This window comes from Salmo trutta, chromosome 16 (genome assembly GCF_901001165.1).
Source record: "Salmo trutta chromosome 16, fSalTru1.1, whole genome shotgun sequence".
In the NCBI taxonomy this organism is placed as follows: domain Eukaryota; kingdom Metazoa; phylum Chordata; class Actinopteri; order Salmoniformes; family Salmonidae; genus Salmo; species Salmo trutta.
This window is the reverse complement of record NC_042972.1, coordinates 13151035-13176387: the sequence shown is the minus strand read 5'-3', so window position 1 is coordinate 13176387 and position 25353 is coordinate 13151035. Positions and strand designations below refer to the sequence as shown.

Here is a 25353-nt window from a genome sequence, read left to right as displayed (position 1 = left end):
CCCTTTCTGATCTGTAAATTGACAAACATTCCCCGGTTATGCTTGCATTAAGGCCTGCTTTGGCTCGTGTATGTCCTGATAGATTTTGAATGTATTTTATTTTAGATCTGTTAGACTACTCAGGGTGTTACTTTATGAGGACTCTCTTTAATCAGTTGAAGCATGTATCCTCCTTTAGTGGGTCAACTTCCAAAAATGAACTTGGAAGTGCAGTGTTTTTTCTACTTGAATGACCAACCAGAGTAATTTTAGTCTATAGGCTAATGTTCTATGAGCAGAGCTTGTGCTCTGAACCATCCCCGTAGTGGAAAATCAGAGTAAACGTTGACCATGTTGTCACCTGGGGGTCCCAAATGATTCTAATGATGTCGTACAGTGGCAAGACGCCTCCCACCTCACTTTGAAAGTGGTTATGTGATTCATTCAGTTGGGTTTGGAACAGATAGTCTTTGATTGCTGGTGTGATTGTTGGTGTGATTAATGATACTGTATGTTGTTCAAGGTCATTTGCACCTCACACTTCACATTCAACACATCAAATCTTGCCTCAAAGCAAAATCAAGATAAAAATAGCCAGAAAAGTGCAATTTAGTGGAGGACCTCATGGTGTATGTTTCAATCGTGACTGAGGAGAGTGGGAAAATCAAGATAAGTTGGCTTCCGACCAGTCCTAAGGAGATCAGTGGGACCAGTGAACCCGGGAACGACACACTCACTTTCTTTGATCTCCTACCTACCGTTTTCCCTCCTTAACGCAGGCGGCAAGTTTTTAGGCAAATTGGGAATATACTGTACAATTGATGAAGTTAAAGTAGTAAAGCTGGTCTTCTTCTCTCACCCAGATCCAGGAGATGACTCGCCACGACGGCTCACATTATGACCTCAGCCGTCACAACCCCCATCTGATAAACATGTCACCTAGGATACTGTCCCATCAGCCCATGAGTGCACTGTCCCAACTGAACTCTCAGGTTGGCCGGAGCGCACTTACCCATGGTTCTCCCTCACCTCCTGGAAGTAAATCAGCCACACCCTCTCCCTCGAGCTCTACACAGGAAGAGGAAACCGATTCCCACCATAAGGTACTGATGTGGCAATGCTTCTTTGATTTCGCTGAACCTAGGGAAGGTCAGGGTGTTGCTGTCGTTGGTGTTGGGTGTTGCACGGCTGAAGGAAATTGTCAAATAGTGGTTAATCTATAACTAGATTTTTTTTACAGACAGGATTGTGTGACTTGCTGTCACGTTGTTGAATTTGTGTATGTATGGCAGAATGACAGTGAATTTATGGCAATTATTCAACAAGCTAGTGTATTTCTGAGAGCCTGCGTATCTCCAATCTCAAAGGTAATAAAGGACCATCTGGTGGTTTTTTATATTGGCTTCAAATCCTAGTTCAAACTGAAAGTAATGCAGCTTTTTATTTTCCTTTTTGTTATAATTGTTTTGCTGTCTAAATTATTTCACTTGAAATGTTCCTGTTATCTCACCATGTCACCTCCTTAATTGCACATTGTTAATTGTCACATCAAGAAAGGATCATGGAGAAACAACTTCTTACTCCCTTTCCAGATTTGTTGTGGATATTTTTTTTGAATTCCCTTGTTGCTTTATGTATGTTCACATAACTGGTATTATTGCTGTTCTCTAGGCCCTATCCATAGCGATTAACAGAATCTCTGTTCAATTCTTTATATTGTAGCAATGGCAACAGGGATGCATTTGGATGTTTTTGTCTGTATTCGTCTGTAATACGTCTCTATTAGATATGGGAGATAGAACTTGAGGCAACATACTATAGTTCCAAACCAAATGACTTGAAGCAGCAGTCTTCTATACTGTGTACTTTAGTGTTCTAGACCTCTACACACCTATCAATAGAGTGTTTCTCCGCTGTGGGGTAAACAAGTTGAAAAGGACAGGAAAGCTTGAGGGAGTATATGTGTGCCTCAATCACTCACAGCTCTTTCATTTGAAACAAGGACACAGGAATAAATACTCAATAAGTGACATTAATTTAATTTATGTAAATCCATACAACAGAGCATACAGAAATGACTCACCAATCAGGGCTCTCATTGGATTTGTTTCCATTTACCTGGGGGATTAGAAAAGAAGAACATGAATGTATAATTGAATCCGGGGGTTTCTATAGTGTTGTTGCATATTTATCAGCCCCTCTGTACACAAGCACACAGTGATGCAACGTTAGACCAGCACATTTTCTGCAACACAATATTTTCTCCACGATACAGGCTCCCCACTGTGCTTGACTGTCCATGTATGAAAAAAAACGATTACCATCAGTATATAATTCCATTAGCCTCCAATGTATTCAACATCCACATCAAATCTAGCAGAAACAGAGGTGATTTTGAATACATTTTGCTCCGTTGCACAAAAGTTGGAATCTATTATCTTAATGAAACTCTTTAAGAAGACTGTCGTCGGGAATGTTAGGTGAGAAATGTACAGTTTTACCTAGTAAAATGCGTTTGTGTTGTTTTGATAAATCATTTTTGACAATGTAAACGACGTATTGCTGAAGAAAAAAAACCCAGTTTAAGTTGGAATAGATAATGGAAGTGTTATATTAGATTTGAGAGATTGAATCTCAGTTTCTGTTCTGTTAGTCGCTCTGGATAAGAGCGTCTGCTAAATGACGTAAATGTAAATGTAAATTCAAACCAAGAGAGTATTAATAGTATCATACTGTAAATACATGTTCTACAAGTAAATACAATGTTCTGTGTTTGATGTGAACAGGTTTAGCTTGTTACATTGAATGTTTCTTTACTGAGAATTCTAAATCAAACCGAGTACTACTGTAAATCGTAGTTTAAGAGGGGAGTTGTTTGCAATTTATTTTTTCACTGTGGTGGTCTCAATTACTTGCAATGGATTTAATCAAACAGTCATTACGATGAAAATGGAGTCTAAATTAGTTTTCTTTAGTTTTTCACAGCAAAAGTTCATAAACATTATTGTCTATTAACTTAGTAAGGAGATAAGAGGTAAGACATACTTATGCTTACACTGGACTGGCAACTCATCTCTTGATGTAAGCTTGTTTGAGCTGTCTGGTGGGCATTGACACGGATGAGTTGGCACACTGACCATGTTCATTTGTCTACGTGAGCCAGTGAAATGTTACCAATGGAAGGAGCTGTGCACTGAGGTGTGAAGTAAGAGGAGTGGGGAGCGTCTTGTCACTGTGCTCTGTTGCTCTCCTCAGGTAGTAGAGAGGAGAATGTACATAATGATAGCCTACCATTGTGGAGAGCACTGTCGAAAGGGAACAGTTTAAGTTTTCTGCATTTCTTACCCGTGTCATACAGTATAATTCTCTGTGAGTGAGCAGTTGTCTTCTTGTTCAGTCTTCAAACATAAACACAAGAGAGACAAATGCATAATTTTAAAAAAATCTTCTTCCAGATGACGGGCGAGAAGAGGCCTTCCTCAGAGATGATGAAGCCCAAGACCAAACCGCAGAAGAAGAAGAAGAAAAAGGACCCCAACGAGCCGTCGAAGCCCGTGTCGGCCTATGCGCTCTTCTTCAGGGACACCCAGGCGGCCATCAAGAGCTCCAACCCCAACGCCACCTTCGGGGACGTGTCCAAGATCGTGGCCTCCATGTGGGACAGCCTGGGGGAGGAGGCAAAACAGGTACACACACACACACACACCAATACATACACGTTTATACACACACACACTGAACACACACACCCACACACTCCGAAATGAGTGGATGAAGTTTTGCAGCTCTTAATGACATAATTGCATTCCTGATATAATAACATTAACTTTAACGCCATAACACTTTGACAAACATATACATATATATATATATATATATATATATATATATATATATATATATATATATATATACACACACACACATATATATATATATATATACAGTTGTGGCCAAAAGTTTTGAGAATGACACATTCATTTTCACAAAGTCTGCAGCCTCAGTTTGTATGATGGCAATTTGCATATACTCCAGAATGTTATGAAGAGTGATCAGATGAATTGCAATTAATTGCAAAGTCCCTCTTTGCCATGCAAATGACCTGAATCCCCCAAAAACATTTCCACTGCATTTCAGCACTGCCACAAGAGGACCAGCTGACATCATGTCAGTGATTATCTCGTTAACACAGGTGTGAGTGTTGACGAGGACAAGGCTGGAGATCACTCTGTCATGCTGATTGAGTTTGAATAACAGACTGGAAGCTTCAAAAGGAGGGTGGTGCTTGGAATCATTGTTCTTCCTCTGTCAATCATGGTTATCTGCAAGGAAGCACGTGCCGTCATCATTACGTTGCACAAAAAGGGCTTCACAGGCAAGGATATTGCTGCCAGTAAGATTGCACCTAAATCAACCATTTATCGGATCATCAAGAACTTCAAGGAGAGCGGTTCAATTGTTATGAAGAAGGCTTCAGGGCACCCAAGAAAGTCCTGCAAGTGCTAGGACCATCTCCTAAAGTTGATTCAGCTGCGGGATCAGGGCACCACCAGTACAGAGCTTCCTCAGGAATGGCAGCAGACAGGTGTGAGTGCATCTGCACGCACAGTGAGGCAAAGACCTTTGGAGGATGGCCTGGTGTCAAGAAGGGCAGCAAAGAAGCCACTTCTCTCCAGGAAAACATCAGGGACAAACTGATATTCTGCAAAAGGTACAGGGATTGGACTGCTGAGGACTGGGGTAAAGTCATTTTCTCTGATGAATCCCCTTTCCGATTGTTTGGGGCATCCAGAAAAAAGCTTGTCCGGAGAAGACAAGGTGAGTGCTACCATCAGTCCTGTGTCATGCCGACAGTAAAGCATCCTGAGAACATTCATGTGTGGGGTTGCTTCTCAGCCAAGGGAGTGGACTCACTCACAATTTTGCCTAAGAACACAGCCATGAATAAAGAATGGTACCAACACATCCTCCGAGAGAATCTTCTCCCAACCATCCAGGAACAGTTTGGTGACGAACAATGCCTTTTCCAGCATGATGGACCACCTTGCCATAAGGCAAAAGTGATAACTAAGTGGCTCGGGGAACAAAACATCAATATTTTAGGTCCATGGCCAGGAAACTCCCCAAACCTTAATCCCATTGAGAGCTTGTGGTCAATCCACAAGAGCCGGGTGGACAAACAAAAACCCACAAATTCTGACAAACTCCAAGCATTGATTATGCAAGAATGGGCTGCCATCAGTCAGGATGTGGCCCAGAAGTTAATTGACAGCATGCCAGGGCGGATTGCAGAGGTCTTGAAAAAGAAGGGTCAACACTGCAAATATTGACTCTTTGCATCAACTTCATGTAATTGTCAATAAAAGCCTTTGACACATGAAATGCTTGTAATTATACTTCAGTATTCCATAGTAACATCTGACAAAAATATCTAAAGACACTGAAGGAGCAAATTAATATTTGTGTCATTCTCAAAACTTTTGGCCATGACTATATATATATATGATCAGTCAAACACAACATGAAGGTACACAACATAAAGGTACACAACATAAAGGTACACAACATGAAGGTACACAACATAAAGGTACACAACATGAAGGTACACAACATAAAGGTACACAACATAAAGGTACACAACATGGCCAACCTTCTCTTCAGGTGTTTCTTCCAGCCAGAACCATGGAGGCCTACAGTATATTGAAGAAACAGTGTATTTACAATAATCCCAATGTAGCTTAATGTCAGTAAACACAGTCATCTCTAGCCAACACCTCACACGTCAGTCAGAACACGAGCTCCATAGAATCTCCTGTCAATGAGAAGAAATGTTATATCCACACGGTAGTCACTGAAAACAATAGTTAAACCAACAACAAACCTTAGACAATCATCTTTGTTCTAGCCATAGATGGGGAGGCAGAATAAAGGCTCATGTCAAAGAAAATCAATATCTCATTTGTAGTCACAAATAGTAGCACATCCATCAACCTTAAAGTGATGGTTCACTTCAAAATCAAAATGTGTCAGATGTTTCCAGACCTCGTCCATATAGCTGCATCTATGCTACTGAGGGTGTGGATATGGACTGATCTCATTAATAGATCAATGTTTAAGCCTGATACATCTGATGAACTTTGATTTCGGGCTGAACTGTCAACTTAATATCGAATTTATTAGGATCTGTCCATTTCAGCCCATGGGAGCGGTTTGTAGGAGAAATGAATGCTCTCAGATTGTTTCAATGCAGTCTGTTTTTAATGGCATGAAAATGTCCTTATTTGCCTTGACTTGAACTTTGAACTGTGGAACACGTACAGGTACAGCAACAGTATAATTTCCATGCATTTCATTTTAATATTTAGCACCTTTATTTACCAATAAATGGTGAATACTGTGAAACATTGCACCATACGAATTGCACCATAGATTAAAAGGGTTGGAAACAAAACAACCAAAGATTAGATACCATATGGAGAGCTCTATCTGCAAAAATATTATTCTGAGATAATTGGCTTTAAAGTTCTGAACCCTCATTGGTTTGAATGGTGTCAGCAATGTTTATCTTGTATTATTTTGAACTTAACAACATGCATTGCGGTATTTAAAGTAATACAGTGCATTCGGAAAGTATTCAGACCATTTGACTTTTTCCACATTTTGTTACGTTACAGCCTTATTCTAAAATGTATTAAATTGGTTTTGTTGCTAATTTATTAAAAATACAAAACTGAAATATCACATTTACATAAGTATTTAGACCCTTTACTCAGTACTTTGTTGAAGCACCTTTGGCAGCGATTACAGGCTCGAGTCTTCTTTGGTATGAGGCTACAAGCTTGGCGCACCTGTATTTGGGGAGTTTCTCCCATTCTTCTCTACAGATCCTCTCAAGCTCTGTCAGGTTGGATGAGGAGCGTTGCAGAGATGTTCGATTGGGTTCAAGTCTGAGCTCTGGCTGGGCCACTCAAGGACATTCAGAGACTTGTCCCGAAGCCACTCCTGCTTTGTTTTGGCTGTGTGCCTAGGGTCGTTGTCCTGTTGGAAGGTGAACCTTCGCCCCAGTCTGAGGTCCTGAGCGCTCTGGAGCAGGTTTCCATAAAGGATCTCACAGTACTAGTCTCCCAGTCCCTGCCGCTGAAAAACATCCCCACAGCATGATGCTGCCACCACTATGCTTCACCGTGTTGATGGTGTCAGGTTTCCTCCAGACGTGACGCTTTGCATTCAATCTTAGTTTCATCAGACCAGAGAATCTTGTTTCTCATGGTCTGAGAGTATTTAGGTGCCTTTTAGCAAACTCTAAGCCTGTTGTAATGTGCCTTTTACAAAGGAGTGGCTTCCATCTGGCCACTCTACCATAAAGGCCTGATTGGTGGAATGCTGCAGAGATGGTTGTCCTTCTGGAAGGTTCTCCCATCTCCACAGAGAAACTCTAGAGCTCTGTCAGATTGACCATCGGGTAATTGGTCAGCTCCCTGACCAAGGCCCTTCTCCCCCGACTGCTCAGTTTGGCCGGGAGCCAGCTCTAGGAAGAGTCTTGGTGGTTCCAAACTTCTGCCATTTAACCTGTCTGGGCTAAGCGGGACGTCAGCGTCCCACCTAGTCAACAGCCAGTGGAATCGCATGGCGCGAAATACGAATACCTCAAAAATGATATAACTTCAATTTCTCAAACATATGACTATTTTACACCATTTTAAAGACAAGACTCTCATTAATCTAACCACATTGTCCGATTTCAAAAAGGCTTTACAGCGAAAGCAAAACATTAGATTATGTCAGGAGAGTACCCTGCCAAAAATAATCACACAGCCATTTTCAAAGCAAGCATATATGTCACAAAAACCAAAACCACAGCTAAATGCAGCACTAACCTTTGATGATCTTCATCAGATGACACTCCTAGGACATTATGTTATACAATACATGCATGTTTTGTTCAATCAAGTTCATATTTATATCAAAAACTTTTTACATTAGCACGTGATGTTCAGAACTAGCATACCCACCGCAAACTTCCGGTGAATTTACTAAATTACTCATGATAAACTTTGACAAAATACATAACAATTATTTTAAGAATTATAGATACAGAACTCCTTTATGCAATCACGGTGTCAGATTTTAAAATAGCTAATATTCTGAGTAGATAGCTCGGCCATCACAGGCTAGCTAATTTGACACCCACCAAGTTTCGCATTTCGTGACAAAAAAAATCAAAATATTCCATTACCGTACTTCGAAGCATGTCAAACGCTGTTGAAAATCAATTTTTATGCAATTTTTCTCGTAAAATAGTGATAATATTCCAACCGGGTGACGTTGTATTCATTCAAATGCTGAAAGGAAAAAAATGGAGAATTCATGTTCACGCGCCTCTCAGTCTCATTGTTCCCAGGCTGACCAGTAACAAACAGAGCTGCTGTACTTTGCCCAGAGACTGCAGACATCTCATTCCACTTTCTGGCGCCTTCTGAGAGCCAATGGAAGCCTTGGAAAATGTTACATTTACATTTACGTCATTTAGCAGACTTACAAATTGTCACGTTACAGCAGAGATGGTGTATTTTCGATAGAGATGCCGCAGAAGGAGAACAAATTGTCAGACAGGGCACTTCCTGTATGGAATCTTCTCAGGTTTTGGCCTGCCATATGAGTTCTGTTATACTCACAGACACCATTCAAACAGTTTTAGAAACTTTAGAGTGTTTTCTATCCAAGTCTACTAATTATATGCATATTCTCGTTTCTGGGCAAGAGTAGTAACCAGTTTAAATCGGGTACATTTTTTATCCGGCCATGAAAATACTGCCCCCTAGCCCAGACAGGTTAAGAATGATGGAGGCCACTGTGTTCTTGGGTACCTTAAATGCTGCAGGTCCCACAGTTGACAGTGCATGTCAGAGCAAAAACCAAGCCATAAGGTCGAAGGAATTGTCCGTAGAGCCCCAAGACAGGATTGTGTCGAGGCACAGATCCGGGGAAGGGTACCAAAACATTTCTGCTACAGTATATAGACAGGTGTGTGCCTTTCCAAATCATGTCCAATCAATTGAATTTACCACAGGTGGATTCATCTCAAGGATGATCAATGTAAACAGGATGCACCTGAGCTCAATTTCGAGTCTCATACCAAAGGGTCTGAATACTTATGTATATAAGGTATTTCTGATTTTTATTTTTAATACATTTGCAAACAAAAAAAAGGTTTTTGCTTTGTCATTATGGGGTATTTTGTGTAGATTGCTGAAGAAAACATTTAATTTAATCCATTTTAGAATAAGGCTGTAACGTAGCAAAATGTGGAAAAAGTCAATGGGTCTGAATACTTTCTGAAGGTAGAGAACATTGAAATAGAACAAGGCTAATGTCAATAACTACATTTAGACAAAAATACAGATAGGACCTTATAGTCCCAAGCTCTCAATATGCTAATGTTATTCCTGGCTTATGTGATGCCTGGCTAATGTGATGCCTGGCTTATGTGATGCCTGGCTTATGTGATGCCTGGCTTATGTGATGCCTGGCTAATGTGATGCCTGGTTTATGTGGTGCCTGGCTTATGTGATGCCTGGCTTATGTGATACATGGCTTATGTGATGCCTGGCTTATGTGATGCCTGGCTTATGTGATGCCTGGCTAATGTGATGCCTGGCTTATGTGATGCCTGGCTTATGTGATGCCTGGCTTATGTGATGCCTGGCTAATGTGATGCCTGGTTTATGTGGTGCCTGGCTTATGTGATGCCTGGCTTATGTGATACATGGCTTATGTGATGCCTGGCTTATGTGATGCCTGGCTTATGTGATGCCTGGCTTATGTGATGCCTGGTTTATGTGGTGCCTGGCTTATGTGATGCCTGGCTTATGTGATGCCTGGCTTATGTGATGCCTGGCTTATGTGATACATGGCTTATGTGATGCCTGGCTTATGTGATGCCTGGTTTATGTGATGCCTGGCTTATGCGATGCCTTGCTTATGTGATGCCTGGCTTATGTGATGCCTGGTTTATGTGATGCCTGGCTAATGTGATGCCTGGCTTATGCGATGCCTGGCTTATGTGATGCCTGGCTTATGTGATGCCTGGTTTATGTGATGCCTGGCTTATGTGATGCCTGGCTTATGTGATGCCTGGCTTATGTGATACATGGCTTATGTGATGCCTGGCTTATGTGATGCCTGGTTTATGTGATGCCTGGCTTATGCGATGCCTGGCTTATGTGATGCCTGGCTTATGTGATACATGGCTTATGTGATGCCTGGCTTATGTGATGCCTGGTTTATGTGATGCCTGGCTTATGCGATGCCTTGCTTATGTGATGCCTGGCTTATGTGATGCCTGGTTTATGTGATGCCTGGCTAATGTGATGCCTGGCTTATGCGATGCCTGGCTTATGTGATGCCTGGCTTATGTGATGCCTGGTTTATGTGATGCCTGGCTTATGTGATGCCTGGCTTATGTGATGCCTGGCTTATGTGATACATGGCTTATGTGATGCCTGGCTTATGTGATGCCTGGTTTATGTGATGCCTGGCTTATGCGATGCCTGGCTTATGTGATGCCTGGCTTATGTGATGCCTGGTTTATGTGATGCATGTCGTGTATGAAGGAACGAGATGTTATTCATGAAGTATATACTCAATGTAGATCTCATTATTACACATCAATTACAATGGCATTGAAAGCGTAGTGTAATTACTGTGGATACTCTTTCCCATAGAGTTACAGCAATGTCAAGTTTAAGAAACTTGGGCCCCATAGCAACAAATGAGATAGTCTGATGATGTCGGTCCAAAACAAGACTGTTATTTTTAGAATATCCACTCGGGCAGGGACCTATTGCGTGTCAAATAAAAGCACCTGTCTCTATGACAAAGTGCATCGCCATCGCACAGCGTAAGTGTGTTTTTCCCCAAACCTACTTTATACAGCTGGACATTGGGAGGCTGGGTGTCCTTTTATTTGCAGTTAATTCTTGCCTCCTTCACCAGGCCCTCTTCAGCATGAATCTTCATTTTGCTCCTGACACCCTTGAATGCGAATTCTTCATTTCCTGCACTTTTATTTATATCTGTTGCCCTGGTGATTTGATCATGCTGAGAATACTAGATTAGCAATTGCCTCGTCCTTGAATCCGCCTCAAGGACATCTGTTCCTGAAATGTTCTTGTTTGCTGGGTTCTTAACCCTCTGGTGTCCTGGCTCTTTCAACACTCTGTATTATTTTTCTGATGTAATTTTATTCTCCAAACAAAGATTACATTGAATGGGATTTGTCCTTCACAGGAGGATTATCTGTAAAAAAAATAAACATTTAAAAGACTGTTAAAGGGAAACTCTTTCGTTGAAATAATAATTTGATATGTTGTCCTATACTTAATTGTACTCAATTGGGTTGTGCTGTCATGTGTTAAATCAGGTTCTTTAGCCCACAACGGCCAAATCAACTTGAGATGATGATACAGATCATCATGATACAAAGTTGATGATTACACATGCAAAGATTATGCAAAAGGGAGGAGCTTCTTCCTCTGAGTGACACCTTAAATTCTATTAAAAACACTTTTTCATCAGCAACAATATATCAAATCAAATTGGCCGCCATATTGGAAGGGCCTTAGAAATGGAGCTATAGACTGCCTATTTCTATACAGACGTTTTCAGTATTTCCTGAATAAATAAAATAAATCTCCCCTTTCAAACTGATGATTGCTGTTTCTTGTAGAGTTTGTCTGTTGTCAGTTCTACAGTACTGATGAGGTGTACTTTTATGTCACAGACCCTCTGGAGCCAGCATAACTAGAATGTAAACACATTCCCTTGCCGCAGACATATTTGTAATAACAAATGAATGTCCTCTGTTTCCAATTACCTGTGTTAGAAAACAAGCAATTCCCAATTGAAATGATAAGATAGCAGCACTGAATCTTACTGAGTATCAGATTTATTAACATCATAAACTATGTTATTCTGTGAGCTCGGTTCACGTTTAGTTATTTTGTACTGCATGACTTATTGTTGGCCAAGTTGTGCTTGAGCATATTAGAGGCATCTTTTTTAATGTATTTTATGTTCGTAGCCTCATCAGAAACTTTATTTTCTCCTATAGAGTATTTCATCCCCCGAGGTCTCTGCTTTGTGGTCTAAGATCAATCAGTCAATTTGTCTTTGTTATTCCTCAAGGTGACTATGTGTTCCAGCCCCCTCCCAAAATAAGAAAAAAAATGTTCTTGTTTTTGTTGTTCAGATTCAGATCAATCCCCAGTTTTACGGCTATAAAGGAAAAACAGTTAGAAAGGGGAAAGAAGTGCTTAGCTTTATTTAATTGAGTCTGTTGTGTTGTAGGTGTGCTTCCGTGAAAGGTCAGAAGAGAGAGAGAAACACAGTCGTTCTGGCAAAAGACAGGCTTTTGAACCAAACCCTCTCTATATCTCTTACTCCCCTTTCTGCATCTATCTCTTTTTTTTCTCCGTCTCTCTCTTTCTAACTATTTCTTAATTGCTCTACCTCCTTCAATCCCCCTCTTCCTCTCTTTTTCCATCCTATTCTCCTCTCCCTCGCCCTACCTCCTTCAATTTCCCCTCTCTTTCCCTTTCCCCTCTCCCTCACCCTACCTCCTTCAATTTCTCCTCTCTTTTCCCCTCTCCCTCTCTTTCTCCCTCCTCCCCCATCCTCTCCCTATCTCTCCCTCCGTCTATCCCTTCTCTGTCTCTCCCTCTCTTTCTCCCTCCTCCCCCAACCTCTCCCTATCTCTCCCTCTGTCTATCCCTTCTCTGTCTCTCCCTATCTCTCCCTCCGTCTATCCCTTCTCTGTCTCTCCCTCTCCTTTTCCCTCCTCCCCAACCTCTCCCTCTCTCCCTCTGTCTATCCCTTCTCTGTCTCTCCCTATCTCTCCCTCTGTCTATCCCTTCTCTGTCTCTCCCTCTCTCCCTCTCTCCCTCCATTTATCCCTTCTCTCCCTCTCCCTCTCCTTCTCCCTCCTCCCCAACCTCTCTCTCCCTCAGTCTATCCTTTCTCTGTCCCTCCCTTCGTCTATCCCTTCTCTGTCTCTCCCTCTCTCTCCGTCCATCTATCCCTTCTCTGTCTCTCCCTCTCTCCCTTCGTCTATCCCTTCTCTGTCTCTCTCTCTCTCCCTCCATCTATCCCTTCTCTGTCTCTCCCTATCTCTCCCTCCGTCTATCCCTTCTCTGTCTCTGCCTTCGGCTATCCCTTCTCTGTCTCTCCCTCTCTCTCTCTCCCTCTCTCTCTCTACTCCCCTCTCTCTCTCTCGCTCTCCCTCTCGTCCCTCTCCTCTCCCCCTCTCCCTCTCCCCTCTCTCTCCCTCCCTCTCTCCCCTCTCCCTCCCTCTCCCCCTCTCTCCCTCTCTCTCTCCCTCGCTCTCTCCCTCCATCTATCCCTTCTCTCCTCTCCCTATCTCTCCCTCCGTCCTCTCGGTTCTCGCCCCTCTGTCTCTCCCTCTCTCTCTCCCTCAGTCTATCCCTTCTCTGTCTCTCGTCCCTCTCCTCTCCCTTCCATCCTATCCCTTCTCTGTCTCTCCCTCGTCTCCCTCAGTCTATCCTTCTCTGTCTCTCTCTATCTCCCTCCATCTATCCCGTCGTCTGTCTCTCCCCTCTCTCCCTCCGTCTATCCCTTCTCTGTCTCTCTCTCTCTGCTCCTCCATCTATCTCCGTTCTCTGCTTCTCCCTATCTCTCCTCCGTCTATCCCTTCTCTGTCTCTTGCCTTCGGCTATCCCTTCTCTGTCTCTCCCTCTCTCTCCCTCAGTCTATCCCCTTCTCTGTCCTCTCCCTCTCTCCCTCCGTCTATCCCTTCTTCTGTCTCTCTCCCTCAGTCTATCTCTTCCTCTGTCTCTCCCTCAGTCCTATCCCTTCTCTGTCTCTCCTCTCTCCCCCTCCGGTCTATCCCGTTCTCTGTCTCTCTCTCTCTCTCTCCTCCATCTATTCCCTTCTCTGTCTCTCCCTATCTCTCCCTCCGTCTATCCCTTCTCTCGTCCTCTGCCTCGGCTATCCCTTCTCTGTCTCTCCCTATCTCCTCCCTCTGTCTATCCCTTCTCTGTCTCTCCCTCTCTCCCTCCGTCTATCCCTTCTCTGTCTCTCTCCCTCAGTCTATCTCTTCTCTGTCTCTCCCTCAGTCTATCCCTTCTCTGTCTCTCCCTCTCTCCCTCCGTCTATCCCTTCTCTGTCTCTCTCTCTCTCTCTCTCCCTCCATCTATCCCTTCTCTGTCTCTCCCTATCTCTCCCTCCGTCTATCCCTTCTCTGTCTCTCCCTCTGTCTATCCCTTCTCTGTCTCTCCCTATCGCTCCCTCCATCTATCCCTTCTCTGTCTCTCCCTTCGTCTATCCCTTCTCTGTCTCTCCCTTCGTCTATCCCTTCTATGTCTCTCCCTCTGTCTATCCCTTCTCTGTCTCTTCCTATCTCTCCCTCCATCTATCCCTTCTCTGTCTCTCCCTTCGTCTATCCCTTCTCTGTCTCTCCCTCTGTCTATCTCTTCTCTGTCTCTCCCTCCGTCTATCTCTTCTCTGTCTCTCCCTCTGTCTATCTCTTCTCTGTCTCTCCCTATCTCTCCCTCCGTCTATCTCTTCTCTGTCTCTCCCTCTGTCTATCTCTTCTCTGTCTCTCCCTCTGTCTATCTCTTCTCTGTCTCTCCCTCCGTCTATCTCTTCTCTGTCTCTCCCTCCTTCTATCCCTTCTCTGTCTCTCTCTCCATCTTCTTCATGGGGAAGATGGGGGAGATTGTGGGGGTAATCACTCAGTTGGTGTCAGCAAGGGTTCAGGAGTTATTGTCTCCTATAATTAACTGGTTATCAAACAAGAAGATTTCATTAAGGTACAATTACCGGCTAATTCTTGCGGGACACCCCCCCCGTGTCAGGATTACGACCGTGGCATATGCTCCCTTGAAGCTTTGTTATTTCTAATTCATCCCGACCTGCAGCCTCTGACGGCTTCAATCGCTAATGAATCCACTCACTTTGGAATAATTAGAGAATCCTTAGGCATGGTAATTTATTTAAAAGTATCCGTCGTCGGACGAATCATTAGCTGTGTTAAATGAATTTGAAATGAAAGCTGCTGGGAGTACTTAGGGGTTCGTTAAATAGGCAGTGCCGGCTCTATCATTATTTAAGGACTGAGGAGCTAAGGTTGCAACTTCCAACCCAGAAATATCATCACAGTCTGTTCCATTTTTTTGTTCTAGGATTAAGATATATGTCCAGATGTTTTTGTGTATATTAACAGATTTCGATATGAATATATGTAATGTGGAAACAAAGCAGACAAGGATGACACATCACCATATATGGTCACTCCCCTCCTCCCTCCACTCGCTCTATTTTGACGTTCATGCCATTAGAGGGAGAGAATAGATTCATGCAGATATATGATGTAGATGGGAGGATAAACATCAGTTCTTGCGGCAAAAGCCTCTTTTTACTCCCCCTATAGAAGGCTGCAGTGCAAGTGTGCATTTGTGTGTGTGTGTGTGTGTGTGTGTGTGTGTATTTGTGTGTGTGTGTGTGTGTGTGCGTGCGTGCGTGCGTGCATGCGCGTGCCTTATCCACCGTGTGTGTCTGTGTCTTTCAGATGTGAGCGCACCCATGTGTGCGTTGCTAGCTTGTCTGTGTGCATTTGCAACGTATGAATGCCTAATGGTAATTCTGACCCATCTCTATCAGAGAACGACCTGTCTATAAGAACTCTATGAAGAGAACTTTAATTATCCTCTCTCTGCTCATGCAGTCTATTTTGTAGAAGGACTCCCTAGAGAATCCAAGAGCGGGAATGTGCATCCCAAATGCCAACTTATTCCCTACACAGTGCACTACTGTACTTAAAAGTAATGTACTATTTAGTAAATATGGTGCCGTTTGGGACGTAGGCAAGGGATTTTTCATCCATTTTAAGGATGGACTCTTGTTTTCTTACCATCAAAAAGGAACGGGGGCCTCAGTCTCAGCCTTGGCAAATGCTGGCAACCCCACATGACTGACACGCTATTATATTAACTTGAATTTCCCTTCTGAACGTGTATCATTTGAGGTTTGTTCGGCGGATGTCCATTGCCTAATGCTGTTTGGAATTTTTGTCTGCTTTGATGGGACATCAACTCTAATTTAGTGATGTGTTGCTTTAATGGAGGCAAAAACAGTGTAGCGAAATGCAGAGTGGCAAATAGTGTTTTCTACCTTTATTTCATCACACCCCTCTCTCTCTCTCTAAACGCCACGTCTCCCCCTGTTATCCCTCTCCTCCTCCCTCTCTTCCTCAACTGCACATCCTCTTCAGACATATTCGATCACTGTGGGAAAACCAACACAAAACTGAATGGGATGTTTCTTTTTCCAGTGGTTCACATGGTATTGGTACTATATGCATCATTCAGTCAAATATTGTGTCTTCTAGGTTGTGAAGGAATAGGGACCAGAGTTGAATGCAGTGTGGTGAAACCTTCAGAATGTTGCAGACAAAATCCTCCATTCAACCTGACAGACAATCATTTCTGTTCTACATTATACATTTCTATCTGAAAGTTCTGTAACACCCACCTGAACAGGACCCCAGGGCTTTTAGCCCTGTACTTAAAAAAGAGTGTCTGTTAAATGATACAAATGTATTTAAAATGTCTAGCCTAGCCTCAAAAATAGTATTTTCTAAATTATGAAAATGTAATGTAAAAAACAGACCACTGCTTTGTTTCTGTTTGTCTCTCGTAGGGCTACAACAAGAAAACAGAGTGATTTTAGTCTAACCACATTTAAAAAAGACTACTTTTTACTATACAATACTACAGTGCTTACTATAGAATTCTATAGTAAACCGTAGTATACTGCAGAATACTATATACTACACACTGTAGTATCCCTTAATCATGTGTAGTACTTACTATAAAATGGTGTAGTATTCTTTAGAATAGTATAGAAAATGCTACAGTATTATCTGGGGAAAAAAACAACTATAGTAACAACTGTCGTAAACACTACAATAATGTCCACAAAAACACTTTTAACTATAGTAAATACTAGAGCATATCATTTACATATACATTTTCCATCCCCTCCCCCATATCCCAATTTGTGACACCTATAAGTTAGAAACCTATATGCCAAATATAGACCATATATTGTGTTCCCTACAGGTTATAGAAAAGTATAGAAGCTCTGAACTATCTCTTCAGACTGCAGTCTTGCTTATCTACAGGTTATGGAAAATCTGCTCTTTTAGCGTTTCTCCAGTAGGTTTCCTGAAAGAGAAAATCTCTGTGTCAAAGATAATAAAACAAAAACACTATAGTAAATACTACATTAATCTGCAAAAACACTATAGTAAATACTACATTCATCTGCAAAAACACTATAGTAAATACTACATTAATCTGCAAAAACACTACAGTAAATACTACATTAATCTGAAAAACACTATAGTAAATACTACATTAATCTGCAAAAACACTACAGTAATTACTTAAGTGATAATGCCCAAGAAGCCATTTAAAAATGTTAAAAATATATATATATTTCACCTTTATTTAACTAGGTAGGCCAGTTGAGAACAAGTTCCCATTTACAACTGCGGCCTGGCCAAGATAAAGCAAAGCAGTGTGACAAAAACAACAACAGAGAGTTACACATGGGATAAACAAACGTACAGTCAATAACACAATAGAAAGATGTGTGTACAGTGTGTTCAAATGTGTATGGAGGATATATTGGCACGGGTGTTGTTAGGCCCAAGAAGAAGCCGAGGGACGCCAAACCATGCCAATATATCCTCCAAACACTGTCTTTGAGGGCATTATCACTTTTGTAGAACGGGTTACCAACCTATTCAAATAATGATTGACAAATTTTCATTAAAAACGTTATTTTGATGAATTTATTCATTAAATTTCTAGGGTTGCTACCCAAGCCAGCTGGTCGTTCGTTCTATCGGTTCAGTTGCTAGAGAAGCGACCGAGTCGTTCAGTCTTTTTGTTCTGTAACTATGGACGCGACCCAGTCATTTGTTCTAAATGTTCCATTGCCATACTGGCTGGCAACGTTCGTATCCCTTGCTTGCTAGCTAGCCAATACAAATCGCTGTTGAAAACTAAATGTTAGTCTAAAAGAAATGTGGGATAATTTCCAGATGCTTTTTATAGTGGAGATGAAGTTTATAAAGTGCCTGGCTGGATGATGAGACAGTGGATTGCGCAGTCAGATGGAACAGAGTAAATAGGCATTTTAACATCATAGATTTAGCCGGTGGTAACTTGTGGAATAGACACCGGCTGGAATGATCTTTTAACCAATCAGCATTTAGGATTAGACCTACCCGTTGTATAATATAGTATATACTACAGTTTTATTTTACTACAGTATTTATACTATAGTTAACTGTAAATATTACAGTATACTACAGTAAATACTAGAGTGAATACTACAGGAAAGTCCGCAAAAACACTACAGGGAATACTATAGTATTTATATCAGTATATACTAGAGTATTTGTTCATGTGTGTCTGCTAAATGACCAAAATGTCATTTAAAATGCTTAGCCTAGCTTAGCACCTTGTCACTTACCACTGCTTTGTTGCTGTTTGTCTCTCTCTCGCAGGGCTACAAGAGGAAAACAGAGGCGGCGAAGAAAGAGTACCTGAAAGCCCTGGCCACATACCGAGCCACTCTGGTTACCAAGGTAATGGTGGGGGGGGGGGGGGGTCACGTCTCTGATATACATGGGTCAGTGGTGATATAAGGGATAATAAATTAGATGGAGAGTTCTTCTCTCATCCTGGGGTAGGGGCTCCGTGCGGCCCTACTGGAGAAGGTTTATTTGTGTATGCTTTGAAGAGAACGGTGAAAATTAGGGCCCAAACACACACACCTTTATTCGTCTGTGTTATTTGCAACATGGCAAGAGGAAGGGATGGACGAAAGGTGTGTGTGGGGACTGTGTGTGTGTGGCTGTGTGTGTGTGTCTCTGTGCATGTCTTTGTGCGTGTCTATGTATGTTCTTACGTATGTGTGTACATGTGTATGTGTCTCTGTGTGTGTGTGTGTCTGTAGAAGCATGAGTGAGCATTGCTTAGTATGGTGGCTCCTGGTTCTGCCACCTGAGGAACTGACATTTTTACATTTTAGTCATTTAGCAGATGCTCTTATCCAGAGCGACTTACAGTAGTGAATGCACACATTTCATACATTTTTTTCCCCGTACTGGTCCCCCGTGGGAATCGAACCCACAACCCTGGCGTTGCAAACACCATGCTCTACCAACTGAGCCCCACGGGACCACTGACTGAGGAGCTGACTGAGGAACTGCCTGAGGAACTGACTGAGGAACTGATTGAGTAACTGACTGAGGAACTGACTGAGGATCTGCCTGAGGATCTGCCTGAGGAACTGACTGAGGAACTGACTGAGGAACTGCCTGAGGAACTGACCGAGGAACTGACCGAGGAACTGCCCGAGGAACCGCCCGAGGAACTGACTGAGGAAGTGTCTGAGGAACTGCCCGAGGAACTGCCCGAGGAACTGCCTAAGGAACTGACCGAGGAACTGACCGAGGAACTGACCGAGGAACTGACCGAGGAACTGACTGAGGAACTGACTGAGGAAGTCTCTGAGGAACTGCCTGAGGAACTGACTGAGGAAGTGTCTGAGGAACTGCCTGAGGAACTGACCGAGGAACTGACCGAGGAACTGCCCGAGGAACTAACCGAGGAACTGACCGAGGAACTGCCCGAGGAACTGACCGAGGAACTGCCCGAGGAACTGACTGAGGAAGTGTCTGAGGAACTGCCAGAGGATCTGATTGAGGAAGTGTCTGAGGAACTGCCTGAGGAACTGACTGAGGAACTGACTGAGGAAGTGTCTGAGGAACTGACCGAGGAACTGACCGAGGAACTGACCGAGGAACTGCCCGAGGAACTGCACGAGGAACTGACTGAGGAAGTGTCTGAGGAACTGACCGAGGAACTGTCTGAGGATCTGCCTGGGGCTGCCTGAGGCTTGCTCACATCAGTTGTATTCTGGGTTGTTGGAGATGAGATTTGATAGCTGCTCTGGCAATATTGACGCCAAACATTTCCAGTACAGAGTAGAAAACAAGTGGTTGTAGGAGGTCTGAAAAGAAAATCTGAGTTGAGTTGAATCCCGATCTGAATTGGATTTCATGGATTTGATATACAGTACTGTAATGTACTTGAATGTATTTAATAATACATGGAGATGCCTTCACATGTGTAACATTGCTTCATCCACTCATTGTTCAAACCTTTCCTCTTTCCCCTAGATATTTAGACATACTGTATTTAACTTATCATATATACTTATATATATATTTAGACTTCAGACAAGATAATCAATTAATGTTTCTCAACTTTGAGTCTTAAAGTACAAATTCAGAACCGGATTAGATGCATAATATACAGTAGGATTGCATCATAGATTCTACTAACATTTTTCATGTGCCAGTCTTAGTGGCAAGCACCTATTTCTTCCATTTCCATGTCTTCACTCCATTGTTTTCCCTTCACATAAACCCAAATTGCATTACCATGTTAAACAGCCTCCCACCGGTCCCCATGGCCTCACACTTCCTCCAAGGCTTACAAGCCCAAAACAAATGCCTTGATTAAGGCATGAACAGTTTATTCATCAACCTCTCTCTTTACCAGTTGCAGGTTTTTCCCCTTTAATAAAGCCCATTCTCACCACTCGTTTGCGTAATTAAATATTGCTTTCTGACACATCTCGTATTCAAGGGCTTGATTGATGTGTGTGCAGATTGGCAGGCCTTTAAAAGAAATTAAAACAGGCAGAAAAAAACTGCAAATCTACCATTCATTCACCACCACTCACAACAACACACATAGTACATGTAGCCATTCAAAAGCAGTCCTCTTTAAATAGTGTGTTTAAATTGCTGAAGAGAAGTGGGAATCAAGGACAGAGGAATTGAATGTAATTAGAAATCGGCAGAGTGATATTTTGGACGAGTCACGTGCCCGGTGTGTTCGGCATGCACCTGTTACCATTTTGTTTGTGACGCACACTGATAATCTATGTTGGGGGGAAAAGAACACAAACAAATGGAGCTTGATGACTACAGTAAATGTCTCGTTTAAAAACCCCACGTTAACGAGGTTCATTCATTCAGAAAGTCAAAGTGGAGTTTAGTGCTTTTCAACCCACCAAGGGACACAATGGGATAGTTAACCCAAATGATAAATTATTGGTTTCCTTACCTTGTTACTGCCTGTCCCTTTAAACGGGAAGTTTCACGTTTCTAAATCTCCACAAATAATACTCACCTGTTGTTCATAGAATAGGCTTAGTAGTATAGTATAGTATAAAATAGTACTGCTTTCAGTTGTGGTTGTTCAGTGCTTGGAAGGGAGCACACACACACTTCACTCCCACCCATCTCTCACCATTCTTTACCATTTCATTTTCCACTTGACCTGCAAATGTATCTCCCTCGTCTTTAGTCTTCTATCCATCTTTCCATTGATTATTTATCTGGCTCTGTTCAATAGACAGTATGTATGCCATTACCAAATAGCAGACAGCGATAGCTCACGTCAACAACTGTGACAGCTAATGAGAGGGCCTGAACATATTTCATACCGCAGCAACGTATACATATACGTTTGCCATTTAAAGTCTATGAAAGGATGGAATGTCTAATGAAATTAAGCAGCTCAGGGGATGTGACTTCCATGCTGAAATGAACTAAACATCATGATTTTCACATAGAGGGACCTGAGTGGATGATGTACAGTGGGGGAAAAAAGTATTTGATCCCCTGCTGATTTTGTACGTTTGCCCACTTACAAAGAAATAATCAGTCTATAATTTTAATAGTAGGTTTATTTGAACAGTGAGAGACAGAATAACAACAACAAAAAATCCAGAAAAATGCATGTCAAAAATGTTATAAAATGATTTGCATTTAATGAGGGAAATAAGTATTTGACCCCTCTGCAAAACATGACTTAGTACTTGGTGGCAAAACCCTTGTTGGCAATCACAGAGGTCAGACGTTTCTTGTAGTTGGCCACCAGGTTTGCACACATCTCGGGAGGGATTTTGTCCCACTCCTCTTTGCAGATCTTCTCCAAGTCATTAAGGTTTCAAGGCTGACGTTTGGCAACTCAAACCTTCAGCTCCCTCCACAGACTTTCTATGGGATTAAGGTCTGGAGACTGGCTAGGCCACTCCAGGACCTTAATGTGCTTCTTCTTGAACCACTCCTTTGTTGCCTTGGCCGTGTGTTTTGGGTCATTGTCATGCTGGAATACCCATCCATGACCCATTTTCAATGCTCTGGCTGAGGGAAGGAGGTTATCACCTAAGATTTGACGCTACATGGCCCCGTCCATCGTCCCTTTGATGTGGTGAAGTTGTCCTGTTCCCTTAGCAGAAAAACACCCCCAAAGCATAATGTTTCCACCTCCATGTTTTACGGTGGAGATGGTGTTCTTGGGGTCATAGGCAGCATTCCTCCTCCTCCAAACACGGCGAGTTGAGTTGATGTCAAAGAGCTCCATTTTGGTCTCATCTGACCACAACACTTTCACCAGTTGTCCTCTGAGTCATTCAGATGTTCATTGACAGACTTCAGACGGGCCTGTATATTTATTCTTGAGCAGGGGGACCTTGCGGGTGCTGCAGGATTTCAGTCCTTCACGGCGTAGTGTGTTACCAATTGTTTTCTTGGTGACTATGGTCCCAGCTGCCTTGAGATCATTGACAAGATCCTCCCGTGTAGTTCTGGGCTGATTCCTCACCGTTCTCATGATCATTGCAACTCCACGAGGTGAGATCTTGCATGGTGCAGGCCGAGGGATATTGACAGTTATTTTGTGTTTGCGAAAAATCGCAAACACATTTGCGAAAAATCGCACCAACTGTTGTCACCTTCTCACCAAGCTGCTTGGCGATGGTCTTGTAGCCCATTCCAGCCTTGTGTAGGTTTACAATCTTGTCCCTGACATCCTTGGAGAGCTCTTTGGTCTTGGCCATGGTGGAGAGTTTGGAATCTGATTGATTGATTGCTTCTGTGGACAGGTGTCTTTTTTACAGGTAACGAGCTGCGGTTAGGAGCACTCCCTTTAAGAGTGTGCTCCTAATCTCTGCTCGTTACGTGTATAAAAGACACCTGGGAGCCAGAAATCTTTCTGATTTAGATACTTATTTCCCCCATTAAAATGCAAATCAATTTATAACATTTTTGACATGCGTTTTTCTGGATATTTTTGTTGTTATTCTGTCTCTCACTGTTGAAATAAACCTACCATTAAAATTATAGACTGATCCTTTCTTTGTCAGTGGGCAAACGTACAAAATCAGCAGGGTATCAAATACTTTTTTCCCTGACTGTATTCATATGTTCTACCAATTTAGTGTATTAGTTGTGTAATTTATTGGGTAATATATTTGCATTGACATACCTGTATCTCACCAATATAAATTAGCTGTGTAATATATTGGGTAATACCTATTTTAACTGTCCTTTTTGTCCCTCTTGTCTTCCCCTCTGTCCTCAGACCTACAATGACCCTGTGGAGACGAAAAGTGTCCAGACGAGCCAGCCTTCCTCCCACATGATGCCCCCCAATCCACCCCTGTACAGCGTGCCACCCCAGCCCTCCTCCCCCTACAGTCTGGGGCCAGGGGGCTTCCCCTGTCGGACCTGCAGAGCTACGCGGGGGGCACCGCGTCACGCCCTCTCCCGGACCCTCAGCCAGTCTCAGATGCTGCCCAGCATTAGTGCCTCTCCCCCTTCCTCGTTCCAGATCAGCCCGCCCTTGCACCAACAGCTCTCCATGCACCAGAACTCCCTCCTCAACCAGCCAATCCGCATGCAGCACGGCCAGTCCCAGCCAATCATCTCCCACCAGATGGGACTCCAGGCTTCCCTTCACTCACCTCCTCCTGGCCAGCAGGTTAGTGTGACTCTGGGAATGCCGATATCACCAGCATATATCATATCACCAAATTATATGAAGGAATAGTGGACATGCTCACTTTTCAGTAGGCTAGTGTGGAGAGTATGAACCATAGAGATCCTATTAAATTACTCATTCCTAATTCAAAACAACTTAGAACCGTTTGGTTCTCTGTAACCTTAGCAACTAGTTTGGATCAGCATTCCATTACCAATTCCATTATTAGCTAATGGTCCAGAATCAGTTTTAAGTGTAGAACGTTGAGTAAAAAGAGTAGTGAAACAATGACGTGTGCAGGGTTGGATGGGGATACGGTTTAGTTCAGCAAACACAATTGTTACCACAAAAATAGCATCTGCTTCTTTTCGAAAAAATATTGTTAGCTCCGTGCTCCTCAGGGGCGATAGTTTTGATATGTATCGACTGCCTGTAAAATGAATGCTAAGCTTGATTTGATAACATTTTCTTGTTAACAAACTATAGTTTTGGCAAGTCGGTAAGGACATCTACTTTGTGCATGACACAAGTAATTTTTCCAACAATTGTTTACAGACAGATTATTTCACATATATTTCACTGTATCACAATTCCCAGTGGGTCAGAAGTGTACATACACTCAATTAGTATTTGGTAGCATTGCCTTTAAATTGTTTAACTTGGGGTCAAATTTTTCGGGTAGCCTTCCACAAGCTTCCCACAATAAGTTGGGTGAATTTTGGCCCCATTCCTCCTGACAGAGCTGGTGTAACAGAGTACAGGTTTGTATTCCTCCTTGCTCGCAACACGCTTTTTCTGTTCTGCCCACAAATGCTTTATAGGATTGAGGTCAGGGCTTTGTGATGGCCACTCCAATACCTTGCCTTTGTTGTCCTTAAGCCATTTTGCCCACAAACTTTGGAAGTATGCTTGGGGTCATTGTCCTTTTGGAAGACCCATTGCGGCCAAGCTTTAACTTCCTTACTGATTATTGAGATGTTGCTTCAATATATCCACATAATATTCCTTCCTCATGATGCAATCTATTTTGGTGAAGTGCACTAGGTCCTCTTGCAGCAAAGCACCACCACAACATGATGCTGCCACCCACCGTGCTTCATGGTTGGGATGGTGTTCTTTGGCTTGCAAGCCTCCCCCTTTTTCCTCCAAACATAAGGATGGTAATTATGGCCAAACAGTTCTATTTTTGTTTCATCAGACTGGAGAACATTTCTCCAAAAAGTACGATCTTTGTCCCCATGTGCAGGTTGCAAACCGTAGTCTGGCTTTTTATGGTGGTTTTGGAGCACTGGCTTCTTCCTTGCGGAGCGGCCTTTCAGTTATGTCGATATAGGACTCGTTTTACTGTGGATATAATTTGTACCTGTTTCATAAGGACTTTTGCTGTTGTTCTGGGATTGATTTGCACCTTTCGCACCAAAGTACATTCATCTCTAGGAGA

At 42.6% G+C, this 25353-nt stretch overlaps 1 pseudogene; it reads left to right on the top strand.

Annotated features, from left to right (window-relative positions):
- LOC115150115 (thymocyte selection-associated high mobility group box protein TOX-like) overlaps positions 1–25353 on the top strand; it is a 163543-nt pseudogene that overhangs the window by 130414 nt on the left and 7776 nt on the right.